This window comes from Dendrobates tinctorius, unplaced genomic scaffold, assembly GCF_039654945.1.
Source record: "Dendrobates tinctorius isolate UK_male_01 unplaced genomic scaffold, ASM3965494v1 ptg000127l, whole genome shotgun sequence".
NCBI classification, from domain to species: domain Eukaryota; kingdom Metazoa; phylum Chordata; class Amphibia; order Anura; family Dendrobatidae; genus Dendrobates; species Dendrobates tinctorius.
Genome location: NW_027361795.1, coordinates 15,524,096 through 15,537,057, shown reverse-complemented (window position 1 = coordinate 15,537,057; position 12,962 = coordinate 15,524,096).

The window sequence follows — 12,962 nt, the reverse complement described above, 5'->3', positions numbered from 1 at the left end:
GTAGTCTCATCATCCGGCTAATGTGTTGAATGTAAAAAAAAAAAAAAACATACTACATACATACTACATATATACTACATTCATACAACATACATACATACACTCACTGGCCACTTTATTAGGTACACCATGCTAGTAACGGGTTGGACCCCCTTTTGCCTTCAGAACTGCCTCAATTCTTCGTGGCAGAGATTCAACAAGGTGCTGGAAGCATTCCTCAGAGATTTTGGACCATATTGACATGATGGCATCACACAGTTGGCGCAGATTTGTCGGCTGCACATCCCTGATGCGAATCTCCCGTTCCACCACATCCCAAAGATGCTCTATTGGATTGAGATCTGGTGACTGAGGAGGCCATTTGAGTACAGTGAACTCATTGTCATGTTCAAGAAACCAATCTGAGATGATTCGAGCTTTATGACATGGCGCATTATCCTGCTGAAAGTAGCCATCAGATGTTGGGTACATTGTGGTCATAAAGGGATGGACATGGTCAGCAACAATACTCAGGTAGGCTGTTGCGTTGCAACGATGCTCAATTGGTACCAAGGGGCCCAAAGAGTGCCAAGAAAAACTTCCCCACACCATGACACCACCACCACCAGCCTGAACCGTTGATACAAGGCTGGATGGATCCATGCTTTCATGTTGTTTACGCCAAATTCTGACCCTACCATCCGAATGTCGCAGCAGAAATCGAGACTCATCAGACCAGGCAACGTTTTTCCAATCTTCTACTGTCCAATTTCGATGAGCTTGTGCAAATTGTAGCCTCAGTTTCCTGTTCTTAGCTGAGAGGAGTGGTACCCAGTGTGGTCTTCTGCTGCTGTAGCCCATCTGCCTCAAAGTTCGACGCACTGTGCGTTCAGAGATGCTCTTCTGCCTACCTTGGTTGTAACGGGTGGCAATTTGAGTCACTGTTGCCTTTCTATCAGCTCGAACCAGTCTGCCCATTCTCCTCTGACCTCTGGCATCAACAAGGCATTTCCGGCCACAGAACTGCCGCTCACTGAATTTTTTTTCTTTTTCGGACCATTCTCTGTAAACCCTAGAGATGGTTGTGCGTGAAAATCCCAGTAGATCAGCAGTTTCTGAAATACTCAGACCAGCCCTTCTGGCACCAACAATCATGCCACGTTCAAAGGCACTCAAATCACCTTTCTTCCCCATACTGATGCTCGGTTTGAACTGCAGGAGATTGTCTTGACCATGTCTACATGCCTAAATGCACTGAGTTGCCGCCATGTGATTGGCTGATTAGAAATCAAGTCTTAACACACAGTTGGACAGGTGTACCTAATAAAGTGGCCAGTGAGTGTATATACTACATACAACATACATACTACATACATGCTACATATATACTACATTCATACAACATACATACTACATATATGCTACATTCATACAACATACATACTACATATATGCTACATATATGCTACATTCATACAACATACATACTACATACATACTACATGTATACTACATTCATACAACATACATACATACTACATACATGCTACATATATACTACATTCATACAACATACATAGTACATACATGCTTCATATATACTACATTCATTGCTGTGTGAGAAAGTTCCCACGCAGCTTTTGCCATAAAGTGAGACTAGGGACTATTTTTTTACAGTGGCGGAGGAATACAGTGCGGAAGGATACCTACCTCCCGTCACTGGATTCCTGGAGCCCCGTAGAGAGCGGTTGTATCAGCTTATGCTGCTGTTCTCCATGGGAGATCGGCGTGGGACACGCGTGGATTTCTGCAGATCAGGGAGTATATTGTTTGTTTGTTATTTTCATATTTTTCCACAGATGACACTGGCTTCGGCGATCAAAGTGACAAGTGATGGTGAGTATGTACTCTGTTATATGTACTCTGTCTATATGTATGGTATGAATGTATTGTCTGCGGTATGTATGTTGTATGTATGTTGTATGTCTAGCATGTTGTATGTATGTATGTTGTATGAATGTAGTATATATGAAGCATGTATGTAGTATGCATGTATGCTGTATGAATGTAGTATATATGTAGTATGTATGTTGTATGAATGTAGTATATATAGCATGTATGTAGCATGTATGTAGTATGAATGTAGTATGTATGTTGTATGATTGTAGTATATATGTAGCATGTATGTAGTATGAATGTAGTATATATGTAGCATGTATGTAGTATGTTGTATGAACGTAGTGTATATAGCATGTATGTATGTATGTATGCTGCATGAATGTAGTATATATGTAGTATGGTTTTTTTTTGTTTGTTTTTTTTTACATTCAACACGTTAGCCGGATGATGGGACTACTACTGTCCCATCATTGGCTAATGTGTCAATCACTGTCATTGTAGCAGGCATCGCCCGATGGGACTAGTAGTCCCATCGGACGATGCCTGCACATACACAAGGCAGCCGGCACAGGCCCTCGGCAGCCGGCACAGATCACCGACAGCCGGCACAGGCCCCTGAGAGGCCCGTACAGACCGCCGGCACAGGCCCCCGGCAGCCGGCACAGACCACCGACAGCTGGCACAGGCCCCCGAGAGGCCCGTACAGACCATCGGCAGCCGGCACAGGCCTGTACAGACCCCCGAGAGGCCCGTACAGACCACCGGCAGCCGGCACAGCCCCCGACAGTCTGCACAGACCCCCGAGTGGCCCGTACAGACTACCAGCAGTCGGCACAGACCCCCGAGAGGCCCGTACAGACCACTGGCAGTCGGCACAGGCCCCCCGACAGTCGGCACAGACCCCCGAGAGGCCCGCACAGACCCCGCCCGCACACAGAGACATGCACAGTGTCCGCCTACACTCTTCCCCCCCTCCCGAACAGGATGTACAAGGCAAGAAAGGGTTTTTTTGATTCTGATATTTCTGTCCCATTGACTTGAATGGGACTTCTGGTATCGGAATCGGCGATACCCGATACTTTTTGTGTATCGGGCCGATCCAATCCGATATTTCTGAATATCGGATGGTATCGCTCAACACTAATTATGATATGTTTATTTAAGAAAATTTGAAAACTTTGCAATTTTCAAACTTAGAATTTTTCTTGCCCTAAAATCAGATTGTTATACCACACAAAATAGTTAATACATAACATTTACCACATGTCTACTTTACAGCACCATCATTTGAGAAAAATATTTTTTTTTAGGAAGTTATAAGGGATAAAAGTTTATCAGCATGTCGAATGTGACACCATTTTAAAACTGCACTACTTCAAGTACTCAAAATCACATTCAAGACTTTTTTTTCGTGCAAAACTGTTGGTTTAGCCCCACATTTTTTATTTTCACAAAGGTAACAGGAGAAAATGAACCCCAAAATTTGTTGTGCAATTTCTCCGGAGTACACTACTAACACCCTATATGTGGCCTAAAACTTTTGTTTGGGCACATGGGAAGGCTTTGAAGGGAAGGAGTGCTGTTTGATTTTTTTGAGTGTAGATATGGCCAGAATAGACAACCATATTTTTCGCTTTATAAGACGCTCTAGATTATTAAACGCACCCCAAATTTGGAGGAGAAAAAAAGAAAAAAATTTTTTTTAATAAAATGGTGGTATTTCTTATAATCCATGCATCTTCTTATTGCTTACTGGGGGTGGTGGCTGGGGTGAAGCGGGGTCCCATGGTCGCTGCTGGAGGAGGCAGGAGTGGAGTGCTGCTGCAGGGTGAGATGAGGTGGTGTCCAATGTGCAGTTGCTGCCTGGGGTGTCTGGCACTGCTGCTACCGCCAGGGGGTCTGTGCTGCTGCTGCCCAGGGTGTCCGAGGCCGCCACTGCCTGGGATTTCTGCTGCCCGCTGCCCGGGATGTCCGCCGCTGCGGGGGGCTCTGTCGACATTTCTTGAGACCAGAGCCCCCTGGAAGTTCCGTAGTTTCATCCTGTGCGTGTGGACTCCAGTAAAATGGCCGCCGACGCATGTGCAGTTGGAGATCTCGGGAGATGAGATCTCAGCACTGAAATCTCATCTCCCGAGATTTTCATCTGCGCTTGCGCCGCCTCCCAGTGGCCATGTTACTGGAGTCAACCGCACAGGAAGAAACCACAGAACTGCCGGGGGGCTCTGGCCTTTCACGAAATGTCGGCAGATCCCCCCCCCCCCCGCAGCGGCGGACATCCTGGGCAGTGGACGCGGACACCCCGGGCAGCAGCAGCGGACATCTCAGGCAGCAGCAGCGTCATGGCAGCGGACACCTCCTCTCCCAGCCTGCAGCAATGGTACGGGTAAGCGGAAACCGGTATATTCGCATTGTAAGACGCACCCCCATTCCCCCCCCTAAATTTTTGGGAAAAAAGTGCGTCTTACAAAGCGAAAAATACGGTACATGTTGCATTTGAAGAACCCCCTTTTTGGAAACTACGCTTTTCCAGGGTTTTATCTAGTAGTGTGGTGAGCATCTTGAATACACAAGTGCTTCACAGAGTTTTAAAACATTGGATCATGAAAATTTAAAAAATTTTCCTAAAAAAATAAAATGTTCCTTTAGCCCCAAATTTTTCACGTTCATAAGGTTAACAAGAGAAAATGGACCACCCAGTTTTTGTGCAATTTCTTCTGAGTACACCGATGCCCCATATGTTGCGGAAAACTACTGTTCAGTCACACCGTAAATCTCCAATAGAAAGGCGTGCCGTTTTGGGAACCAGACTTTGCTCGTATGGTTTGCGGGCACCATCCTGAATTTTCGAGCACTTGGACTGCCAAAAGAAGAGTAACCCACCACAAATGACCCCATTTTGCAAATTACACTATTCAAGGAATTCATCTAAGAGAGAGGCGAGTGTATTGAACCCACAGGAGCGTCACATACGGTAATTTTATAACTTTGGAATGTGAACATTTTAAAATCCTTCCTAAAGAGCAGAAATCCCCAAAAAGGGACCCCATTTTGCAAACTACACGTGGAAATCATCTAGGGGTGTAGTGACTGTTTTGATCCCACTGGCGGTCTACAAAAACTAGTGCACATTTGATGTTACAGAGTGAAAATGGCAAATATGCCATTTTAGTGTACAATACATAGTGCCAGGCTTGTGCTTCTGGAGACGTGCCGCATAGAAGGTTAAGAGTTGTCCAGGACCTAACAAATGACCACTCAGCTCAATATAAGATTGGTGGGGGACTGACACGATTAGCTGAAACTGCTCCAGCAGTAGCCTATACTAAGGCTAGGTCCTCACTGTGCTTGTGGATACTGTTGGGTGCAAAGGCTCTGGAGGTATCAGTGTGCATTGTCAGGATGGATCCCAAAGCATCTGTCCACCTTATGAACCCACTTTGAAGAGACGTATATTGCATGGTATACATTTCTTCGCAGTGTCCCCCTGTATAGGAAAGTGCAATCTGCTGCACTTTCCTATCCCGTTACATAGGTAAGTGTAAAACCAAAAAAAAAAACAAGTTGCAAGCAAGTGCAAACAATCCCAGAAGCAAGAACCAACTCCAAGCAATACCTAAACACAGGTGAATTCGGAGTATAAAGGTTGATGTACAATAATAAATTATATTGTGGTACCGTGTTAGCCAGAAAAATTGATGTGAATACTTTTCCGCCCAATGATGACAAAAGTAGAATACTTTTGTCATCATTGGGCGGAAAAGTATTCACATCGAGTATAAAGGTTAAGATAAATAAAAACTAAGTTTCTTTACAATTCGCAATAAAAATTACTATCTTACAGTAACTTTTATTCTCCGAATTCCCCTGTTAGCTAATAAGGTGGTTAGCAAGTGACGTGATGGGTTTTCCCGATGCCTTGTCCTTATTGGGGCGAAATGTGTGTAAATGGGTAAGTAACTGGCTTAGTGATAGAAAGCAGAGGGTGGTTATAAATGGTATATTCTCTTAACTGGGTCGCTGTGACCATTGGGGTACCACAGGGGTCGGTGATGGGACCTATTCTCTTCAACATATTTATTAATGATCTGGTAGAAGGTTTACACAGTAAAATATTGATATTTGCAGATGATACAAAACTGTGTAAAGCAGTCAATACAAGAGAAGATAGTATTCTGCTACAGATGGATCTGGATAAGTTGGAAACTTGGTCCAAAGGTGGCAGATGCGGTTTACCAATGATAAATGTAAGGTTATACACATGGGGAAGAATGAATCAATATCACCATTACACACTGAATGGGAAACCACTGGGTAAATCTGACATGGAGAAGTACTTGGGGATCATAGTTAATGATAAACTTAACTGGAGCAGCCAGTGCCAGGCAGCGGCTGCCAAGGCAAACAGTATCATGGGGTGCATTAAAAGAGGTCTGGATACACATGATGAGAGCATTATACTGCCTCTGTACAAATCCCTGGTTAGACAACACATGGAGTACTGTGTACAGTTTTGGGCATCGGTGCTCTGGAAGGATATAATGGAATTAGAGCGAGTACAAAGGAGGGCAACAAAACTTAGTAAAGGATGGGAGAACTACAATACCCAGAGAGATTAGCAAAATTAGGATTATTTAGTCTAGAAAAAAACGAATGAGGGGCGATCTAATAACCATGTATAAGTATATAAGGGGACAATACAAATCTCTCCAAGAATATTTATACCAAGGAAGATGACGGTCACAAGGGGGCATTCTCTGCGTCTGGAGGAGAGAAGGTTTTTCCACCAACATAGAAGAAGATTCTTTACTGTTAGGGCAGTGAGAATCTGGAATTCCCTGCCTGAGGAGGTGGTGATGGCGAACTTGGTCGAGGGGTTCAAGAGAGGCCTGGATGTCTTCCTGGAGTGTAACAATATTGTATCTTACAATTATTAGTTTCTTTAGAAGGACGAAGATCTGGGGATTTATTCTGATGGAATATAGGCTGAACTGGATGGACAAATGTCTTTTTTCAGCCTTGCTAGCTATTTTACTATGTTATATACTGTTACATATAGTAGTGGTCAAAATAATAGCAGTGTTCAAAAACATGAGTTAATCACAAAATCTTCATAATAGTTTTTATTTCCATGCGCTGTGAACATTGCGCACTGTTTTCTAATTAAAAACAAGAAGAGAAATGTATATAATTTTTAACTGCTTTTACAGAAAATAAAAAATGAACATTGGGCTGTTCTAAAATAAAAGCAGTGTCTGCATTTGTCTTTACAAACTCACAATATGTTCTGTTTTGTGGATTTAGCATTCCTGTGAATCATTAACCTAATATTTAGTTGTATAGCCACAGTTTTTTAGAACTGCTTCACATCTATGTTGCAATAGAGTTCACCAACTTCTGTAACCTGTCAACTGTTATTCCAGTCCAGGATGCTTTGACTACATCCCACAAATTGTTGGCTTTGCCTCAGAAACGGCATTTTTAATGTCACCCCACAAGTGTTCTATCGTATAAAGGTCCGAGGATTGGGCTGGCCACTCCATAACCTCAATTTTTTTGGACTGGAACCAAGATTTTGTTCGTTTACTGGTGTGTTTAGGGTGATTTGTCTTGAAATACCCATTTCAAGGGCATATCCTCTTCAGCATAAGGCAGCGTCACCTCGTCAAGTATTTTAATACTGTATATACTCATATATAAGCTTAGTAAATTGTCCCAGAAAGCCAGAGGGGGGCAGCGGGTCACAGGAGGCAGGAACTGGTAACTGCCTGCTGCTAAAGAGAAATGAATATTCAGTTCTCTTATAGCACGCACAGTGAAAGCTGCAGCCACCGGCTTCCAGAAGACATGCTAATCGCCCACCAAGCGTGCCCTTGCAGCATGTCGTTGGTGCCGGCTTCCAGCAGTTTTTCCTGTGCTGAGCGATAATGTGGCCCGCTCATTAAGGTAATGAATATGCACGAGTCTCCACTCCCATAGGCGTGGAGGGAATATTCATTACCTTCTAGCTATTCTTCCATCCATTCGATTAGTAGTCTTCCATGTCTCTCTGGTTTGGCTTTCCATTTTAAATCAATGGAGACCATTTTACCGGAACAGCCGATCATTGTCTGCACTTCTTTTGTAAGTTGTACTCTCTACAATCAACTTTTTAATCAAAGTCCGCAGTGCTGAGCAATGTCTCGAACAACCCACATTTCTTAGGCTTTCAAGGAGAAATGCATGTACAACATGTTCTGGCCTCACCTTAAATATATGCCACCTGATTCACACCTATTTCTTCACAGAATGATTGACCTCACTAATTGAACTCCACACTATTATTTTGATCACATCCCCTTTCAGTTAATTATTCTAATACCCAAACTCCAAAACAAGCAGATCATGAATGCAGAGTCTGATGGTTTTCTTAGAATCTACTGCACCAACTGGTAAATTGTTGAACATGTGGAAATATAATTTATACCAAAAACAGTGATCTGGTTAACTATATTGGACTGCTATTATTTTGAACACTACTGTAAGTGTATGCTGGCCAGATGGAGGCTGAAAGAACAAACTTTTAGCCTGCTTCTGGTGACTGGTTGGCCCTGGTAACGTTGCAGTATAGCTCTGTAAGAGTTTCCAGACGTATACTGCAGGCTAGGTGCACCTAGACATAGTGATGTACAGGCTATATACTGCAACCCCATACATTGCTTGGTGGCCACTGCTTGAATACTGCAGTACATTGATTTCATTTCATTGGGAGATAAAAGATCAATACTCATCTACTAAACAGTAGGCTGTATTCTGCCCTAACGTCACTTAGATCTAGCTGCTGCCAGAGAAGTTTTCAGCTTATGGGTGTGCTGATGTTGGACTCCCAGCTATCTCATATTAAAAGTTCTATCCAGCAGATAGATGATCAATGATTAGACCCGGATATTCAATTTTAATGTGCTTTCTCCCCACTGCAGCAGTGCCATACATCTTGATGTGTGGTTTGAGCACGCTGAGTCAACCGCGGCCATTTGACTTTTCGAGCGTGGATTTCACTGGATTAGTTTATTGGGACCAATGTCGCTTTTCCAGTGCCTCTGAACTACTGGCAGCATGGATAACCTCTATGTTTCCATTGACAAACTACGGATTTAAGTAGGGGCTTGTTTTTATTGGTGCCATTTAGGAGTATGTAGTCAAAAATATTTACCGCACACTTATTTCAAATGCAGCTTTTTTATTGCAATATTAATATTGATTATAATTAGCCCTAAGGACTGTTATTGTACGTCACAGAAATATAACTGTGGTTGAATTCCTGGCTAATACCCAGTTACAATTATGTCCCTATCTCATCAGTACTCTCCATATGTTGCCTGTGGCCGGGTACAATGTGCCAAGCATGGCATCACGGCTCTTATATACCTGATGACGCCATGCGGCCAGACAATCACACTAATGCCACAACCAAGATGGCTATGGCATTATAGTGACTGTTAGGCAAACCCCACATGTTCAGTGGTTGTCTTCAAAGCGCAAAACATGCAGGACGGGGATTTGAGTTCCTGCTCGAACATTCAAAAAATACTCGTTGAGTAACGAGCATCTCAAGCACACTCACTCATTAGTAGTTGCTACGAGTATCTCATTATGCCTTTTGCTTTGTGCAAGGCGCCTGCTGTATTTTAGGTATTTAACAACATCTTCCAGGACTTCCTCTACATTTCCGTGGTTGTTTATTTGGATGACGTCCACAATTTACAGGTGCTTCTCACAAAATGAGAATATCATAAATTAACTTTTTGATTTCAGTTCTTCAATACAAAAAGTGAAACTCGTGTATAGAGTCATTACAAACAGTGATCTATTTCCAGTGTTTATTTCTGTTAATGTTGATGACTATGGGTTACAGCCAATGAAAACCCAAAAGTCATTATCTCAGTAACTCAGAATACATAACACCAGCTTGAAAAATTATTTTAAATCTGAAATGTTGGCCTACTGAAATGTATGTTCAGTAAATGCACTCAATACTTGGTCGGGGCTCCTTTTTCATCAATTACAGCATCAATGTGGGTGTGGCATGGAGGCGATCAGCCTGTGACAAAGCTGAAGTGTTGACCATCCTGTGACAATGCTGAAGTGTTATAGAAGCTCAGGTTGCTTTGATAGCAGCCTTCAGCTCATCTGCATTGTTGGATCTAGTGTCTTCCTATTGACAATACCCCATAGACTCTCTAAGATCAGGCGAGTTTGCTGGCCAATCAAACACAGTGATACTGCTGTTTGTAAACCAGGTATTGGTACTTTTGGCAGTGTGGACAGGTGCCAAGTCCTGATGGAAAATGAAATTCCCATCTCCAAAAAGCTTGTCGGCAGAGAGAAGCATGAAGTGCTCTAAAATTTCCTGGTAGACGGCTGCGCTGACTTTGGTCTTGATAGAACACAGTGGACCTACATCAGCAGATGACATGGCTCCCCAAACCATCACTGATTGTGGAAACTTCACACAAGACTTAAAGCAGATTGTGGCCTCTCCACTCTTCCTCCAGACTCTGGGACCTTGATTTTCAAATGAAATGCAAAATTTACTTTCATCTGAAAACAACATGTTAGACCACTGAGCAACAGTCCAGTTCTTTTTCTCCTTGGCCCAGGTAAGATGCTTCTGACGTTGTCTATTGGTCATGAGTGGCTTGACATAAGGAATGCGACACTTGTAGCCCATGTCCTGGATACTTTGGTGTGTGGTGGCTCTTGAAGCAATGACTCCAGCAGCAGTCCACTCCTTGTGAATCTCCCACAAATTTTTGAATGGTCTTTTCTTAAAAATCCTTTCAAGGCTATCCGGTTATCCCGGTTGCTTGTGCACCTTTTGCTACCACACTTTTTCCTTCCACTCACCTTTCCATTAATATGCTTGGATACAGCACTCTGTGAACAGCCAGCTTATTTAGCAATTACCTTTTGTAGCTTAGCCTCCTTGTGGAGTGTGTCAATGAATGCCTTCTGGACATCTGTCAAGTCAACAGTCTTCCCCATGATTGTGGAGCCTACTAAAACATACTAAGGGACCTTTTTAACTGCTTAGGAAGCCTTTGCAGGTGTTTTTTTGTTAATTATTCCAATTTACTGAGATAATGACTTTTGGGTTTTCGTTGGCTGTAAGCCATAATCATTAACAGAAATAAACACTTGAAATAGATCACTCTGTAATGACTCCATATAATGAGTTTTCCTTTTTGTATGGAAGAACAGAAATAAATTTAACTTTGTGATGATATTCTAATTTTGTGAGAAGCACCTGTACCCGTAGAAGACTCGTCCATCAGGTTTTGCAGCACCTACGAGATAAAAATCTCTTTGCAAAGTTATCCAAATGTGTCCTAGTATTACAACACCATCTGGGTCATGGTGGTTCGGTTTCTAAGATAGCTCACAGAGACCCTAGTCCAGAGCCTCTCACCTAGCCAAATCAGATCTCGTACTTTGCACTGACGAGAGCCAATAGCTCGAAACACCGTGTCTGCAAATTGAGATTCTGATTTGGCTTGTATCCTAAGTCATATTACAAGACTCGTTAAAGGGTTGATTGTGACTTGTAGGATCGCTACCAATAGGTGGCGCTGTAGAGTAAAAGTCCTCTTTCTTTCTGAAGAGGCAATTTGCATATTATTTTCCCAGAGGAGCATTGCACGGCGAATAAGCCTCCTTACTTTGACAAGCCACAGCTGGCATGTCACTCTCCGCAAGGAGAAACCTTACCTCTTAGACCCTAGTCCAGAGCCTCTCACGTAGCCAAATCAGATCTCATACTTTGCACTGACGAGAGCCAATAGCTCGAAACACCGTGTCTGCAAATTGAGATTCTGATTTGGCTTGTATCCTAAGTCATATTACAAGACTCGTTAAAGGGTTGATTGTGACTTGTAGGATCGCTACTACCAATAGGTGGCGCTGTAGAGTAAAAGTCCTCTTTCTTTCTGAAGAGGCAATTTGCATAAGATAGCTCACTTCATTCCGCTGGTCGGTCTTTCCAAACTTATCACAATTCTTCCAGTATGTTTTTCGTCTCCACACTCTTCCTCTCCACATTGTCTGTCTCTGATTGTGAAGTACAGTTCACTTTGATATTTTGGAAAGCTCTTTGCAAGATGCTGAATGTCCAGATGGAGTTTTCCTCTGCGTACCATATGCAGACCAGTGGGCAAGTGGAACAGGTTAATCAGACTCTCGAGAACTACCTTCACCATTTTATCTCTGTCCATCAGGATGACTGGGTGCAACTACTCTCCTGGGATGTTTCCTACGACAACCACATCGGGGTGTTTTTTGGAACATCTCCATTCTTCGTTCTATACTCTCAGTATCCTCAAGTGCCCTCTTCTATGTCTGCGAACTCCAGGGTACCAGCAGCTGATTCCTCTTTTAGCGACTTTCTCCAGATCTTATTTGTGCAGGCCTGCCGGATTGCGAGCCCTACTCCTACAGGCAACACACATGAAGGCGACCTAACTTGAGGTACAAACATTTCCCAAAATTAGGGCCAGACACCAGGAACAGTGGCATCAACTGACCCGCAGTACAAATTTTACAATGATGCTGCAGTCAGGAATGAGCCATGCATGAGATTTTGTCTGGCCAGCATCTACAGCTTTGAAATTAAGAGGTAGGTGAGGGACCAGTGTTGACCTGCTGGGCCGGGAGCACTGCCAAATTCAGGCAACACACATGAAACATACCCAACTTGGAGTGGAGGACAAACATTTACAAAAATTAGGGGCAGACAACAGGAAAAATGGCCTCAATTTACCCACAGTAGAAATTTGATAATGGCACAGGAGTAGTCAGCCATGTGCCATACATGAGGTATCAGGGTCTGGGCCAACATTTACAGCTTTAAACTAAAGTTTAATTTAAGACTAGGTGGGTGAGAGACCAGTGTAGGCTTAGGCCTGTTTCACAATTCAGTTGTTTGACGTCAGTTGCAAACCGTCAAAGTGTGAAACAATGGATCTGTTTCCGCTTTGGAAACAACGGATGCATCGGATCTGTTTTTTGGACGGATCTGCTGCAGCCGCCACGTGGCTGATATTTAAAGGAAC